At 43.3% G+C, this 5,000-nt stretch overlaps 1 long non-coding RNA gene across 1 annotated transcript in view; it reads right to left on the reverse strand.

The window, feature by feature from the left end:
* LOC139753952 (uncharacterized) overlaps window positions 1-5,000 on the reverse strand; it is a 42,407-nt gene that overhangs the window by 17,599 nt on the left and 19,808 nt on the right. The window lies entirely within an intron of this gene.

Here is a 5,000-nt window from a genome sequence, read left to right on the forward strand (position 1 = left end):
GCGGGAGCGATAAATAGCGATTTCTTCTTCACGTGCTATCTTTCCGAAGGCATAACCAAGACGACGCACGGACCGATAACACGCTCGCCTCCCAACACTCACAACACAACAAGTTCGGCAATAAGTCGGCTGTGGCGGAGACTCGTGTCACGATGACTAATGACAGGGGGAACAGAGTCATTGTATATGTATGCTGGAGTCTGCCAGAACTTTGTGAGGGATATTAGGCGATCTAAGGTACGACAAATGGCTTTCCTGATGACTTTAAATTCACTGAATGCATAAGTTACAACTCGGTGACTGGAGCCGGAGAGTGTGAGTTGGAGGCGGTCGGTGGTGCCGTTCCCGCCGTCGCTGTATGACGACGTGGGAATAATGAGGTATGCTGTTGGCGTGCAGGTCATTAACGCGGTGATGCCCAAGTGACGGCACGGTGACATATTCATCTGTCGTTACGGAGTTGAGCAGCGACAGCCGGCCATGACTTCATACAGCTGCGGAGGTGAGGTTTAAGACACGTCGTGCAGTATAGGTTGATCAAGGACAACCAACAAGAATAGCCAACAGTCGACAGCCAACGTGTCAATAGCAAACAAGTCAACGGCCCTAGCATCAAGAGCTCAAATGTCAGCAACCAACATATCATCGGCCAACATACCAACAGACAACATATCAACAGCCAACATATCTATAGCCAACATACCAACAGACAACATAACAGCTAGCATGTCAACAGCCAACATACCAACAGACAACATATCAACAGCTAGCATGTCAACAGCCAACATATCAATAGCCAACATAACAACAGACAACATATCAACAGCATGTCAACAGCCAATATATCAACGGCCAACATACCAACAGACCAACATATCACCAACCACCGTGTCAGCAACCAACATATCAGGGACTCACGAACTTTACTTCTCTCTTCTAAAAACTTTTCCCATTTTACACTGGATGGAGTAGCGCCACTTCACACGTTTTCCAAAAATAAGACCCTGACTTATGGTGAAAAAGTGAGAGAAAAAAATGTAAGATGACTTCCAAAGTGAATGCACCAAATAAAGATACGAATAAAAAAAAACAGTGAAATGTTGAAGGACGGTTGAATAATGGAATAAATAAAAACCAACGCAAATGTCAATATATCAAATAACTAACGAATATCTACATGGTGTCTGGCGTTGTATATACTGCACGTATATTACACATTTTACTGCAATAACAGAAGAAAAATGAAATATAAAAAAGCCATCGAATTTCGCAATCAGTCATAAAACACATCACAGACATCACTAACGACCACAAAAATCAAAACAACTAAAGCTCTCCTCAAATCAACATACCGCTACAAACTAGGCATACAAAAGAAAAATTGTTTCATACAACTACAGACGACGAAATACTAGAAAGATTACTTATGCTCAGAAAGGTAGCCTAGCTTGGACAACCTCAAATTATCATTAACATTTAGGACCAGTGTCCACTCGATAACTAAAAACATGAAAGCAAAATAAAATGAAGATTTTGGCAAAATAGAAGCAAGAGAAACAAGAGACCAAATACACCCAAAACATGAAAAAAAAAAAATATCTTTCAAAAACAAGATTCGTGAAATGTCACATGTGCTTGTAGCAAGAAGCCTATGGATGATGCCGACCCTAAAGTTAGGACACCCTAAACCCTTAGGTATACGTCCTACACGTCCCACTAGAGACCCTTAGCAGGCTTACCGCCCGCTCCAGGATTGTCCAGGTAAGGCCTGGAATGAATGCGAGACATGAGGAACATTACAGTGACATTTGGAACGGAGATAACCTATTGGTTTAGGTGACGGATGGGGTTCTGTAATGGTGAGGGCATATGTGAAGGACAGATGCAGGCAACAGAGATATGTGAGTGTGCTGGAGCTGAAGGGAAGATGATGAGATGCAGAGAGACTGAAAATGAAGTGGATAAGACTAGTCTTTGAATAGAGGAGCTTCCAGATTTGTGCTACGATACAGAAGTGAAGACTTCATGGTTCTATCTGCTACACAGAGAAGCTGTTTTGCATGCACCTGACAGCTGTAGGCATTGTTAGACAACGACGGAGTTTCCGATAAACTCTTCAAAAGTCTCACGGACAGATGACTAAATATATACTATCATCTACATTCAAACGTCAGTAATTCACTTATACCTTTAAACTTATACATCTTTCAATATGTTACGAAAACTCTTTCATGAAAGACTGGCCGAGGGTGTGATTTGACACGACACAATACGGTGACAAAAAAATACCTGAATACGTAATACAGCAAACCATCATATACAGAAGTTTTTGTATTCTATCTCCTGCAACACTTCGGCTTGAACCCATCATGACAAATGAAGAGCGGTGTCTAGCCGTGTGTGTTGCTCCGGCAGTAGGGCGGGTGGCGGGACCTGGGAAAGACCCCGCCCCAACACACCACCAATATTTGATGCCCCCCCTCCCCCTTCCTTCCCCCACTCCTCCGACCCGACCCGCCGCCCGAATATTCTATCTTCCACAACAACAATTGGCTGGTGGCCGGGAGTCCCAGCCCAGAGTCGCGTGGGGCCGCCAGATATGAGAATTTGCTCTGAGCCAGAAAGTTTCGTCAAGAGGGCGAAAGTTCCTAGTGGATCCATCCACAAAGTAAATAACTCAGAACTGCAAATGTGGATTTTATCAGTACGGCACCACTCGGCACCTCTAGGCTACGTTCCTCCTGGCTTGGTGAGATATCTATATTTCACGAGTGTTTTCTGATAAAATATATACATATATACAGATAGATAGATGAATATACAGTTAGATATAGATACATTACTCATCATATCTATAATCACCCCAGGTATTCGTTATTATATCTATAAATACCCCAGGACTGCAGGAGTCTGCTGCAGCCAAAGCTACGCTACTTACGGTAGCAAGGAAATGTTGACTCCTTTGGATCAAGTAATTATTTGACGATACAATAGTTTCGTAAAAGGCGACTTTTCACTCGTGGTGTAACCTCGAGCAAGCGAAGTCCTGTAGCACGAATACACACACACACACACACACACACACACACACAAACGCTTGTTTGCCGTTTCGCGAGTTAGGAAGGTAGCGCCAAGATTTGACGGAAAAATTACCCAATCTGCTCACACAACCACTTTCTAGTTGTCATGTGTAAGGAACCGGAACCACAACTCTCTATCTACAACCAGGATACACAGATTTTTCCGTTGTTTCCCCTGATCGCTTTATGTGCCCTGGTTCAGTCCACTGACAGTACGTAGCGTACACTGTAAACCACATCGCTCTAGTGCGCTCTATTTTGTCCACGCAAAACATCCTTCGCAGCAGACGGCCCGCAGTTCACCTAGCTGTTCCTCCTTTCTCTAGCTGGTAGATAAATGCGTACCAACTTCGCCTGGAGGTAAAACACCACAACTGTGACAGGCCAAGCCCGCCGACAAGTTGTAACTTATTACGAATTAACCCCAGCGATGTTCCCGTCCGGGAACATGGCGCTCACTGACAAGGCTGGGGAGCCCTACCCACCGTTGGCTCTTTATTTTGCTTTATACAACTGTGTACCGCGTTCTCTTATTCTTTCATTCACTTCATCTTGGACGATCACCATCTCCTTTTGGCAACTTCTTTAATCAATGGGGAAGTATATTACGTGTAGATCACTGTGCTTACCGTCAACAGATGTAGCCTCATGATAAAAGGGAGAATAAGATGATTTTTATTCATCATCCACTAAGTGATCGTGAGGTTATTCGTCTCAACTAACTTCGACTATGCCTACTTAAGGAGGAAACCTGAAGAAGACTTTGTCTCAACTAGTTGAGAAAGATACTAATTACTACTTCTTGCTTTCGGTGTCCATAACAATCTCTTTACCCATTTGCCACTATGGATAACATTAGGCGTTAGAAACATCAGCATTACCATATACTACTGGAGTTAGGTAAAGCATAAGGTATATAAAAGTGGCCTTTGAAATACGAGACAAGGCTTAACTTAGAGCATCATGGATAGTATCAGCTGCTGAGGTAACGCACGACAAATCATAAAAATTACTTCCAGGCACAACACCTACTGAAATCAAATGGGATAAGGTAGAGTCTTATAAAGATGATACCAGCAGCTGAGGGAGTGGTAGAGCAAGGTCAAAGAAAGAAACCCTAACTGCGTCGGTTGTTTTATGATAAGACACTTGAGCATGACGATACATCCCTTACCTATATGCCCTAGGCTATGACCGTGACCATTAAAAGCCAGGTCAAAAAGGCTACACCATCATATCGCCCTGTTCGTGAGAATAACATATTAATGACATAAAAATCTACATCCCCTAGTTAAATTTCTCGAATATAACTAACTGTAAAAGATAAGAAAAGTTACTAAAAATAAAATGGTGGTTGCGCCAGTGCTTGGAGGCACATCAAAGCATTACAAGATCCTGCGCTTAACTAACACTGAAGGACGAAAAGAGCCAATTGTAAATGAAGCTCCGGCACAGGCACGGAAGACGGCGTGTTTTGTCTGGCGCTTCTGTAATGAGCCAGAAGAAAGGGCGCGTTTCCTACCGAGGCTTTTCAATGGCAGTGTGGGAGAGAGTGAGTGAGTGAGTGGGTGGGGGATGGGATGAGGGAGGGGAAGGGTATAAGTGGCTGTGGTGAGGTTCTAAGTGAGAGCAAACCCCAACGGAAGGCTTTATGTTGCTCCGCGCACGGTGCCTCGCATGCAGGAAGAACGCCTTTGGGTCAGGCTTGCGGTAAAGGACTTAAAACATGCTTGCAATACGGGCATCCACACCACTAACGCCTTCACTTTCGGCGGAGTGAAATAAACTATAAAAAAAAAAAAAAAATAAAAAGATAAATTAATGGGAAAAAATTTCTAACGATTTTTCAATTTAGTATTACATTTGAACATCATCTTCCCGGCATTTTAACGATATACAACTTGTTATACACAAGCGTTC

The sequence above is a fragment of the Panulirus ornatus genome, chromosome 16, assembly GCF_036320965.1.
Source record: "Panulirus ornatus isolate Po-2019 chromosome 16, ASM3632096v1, whole genome shotgun sequence".
NCBI classification, from domain to species: domain Eukaryota; kingdom Metazoa; phylum Arthropoda; class Malacostraca; order Decapoda; family Palinuridae; genus Panulirus; species Panulirus ornatus.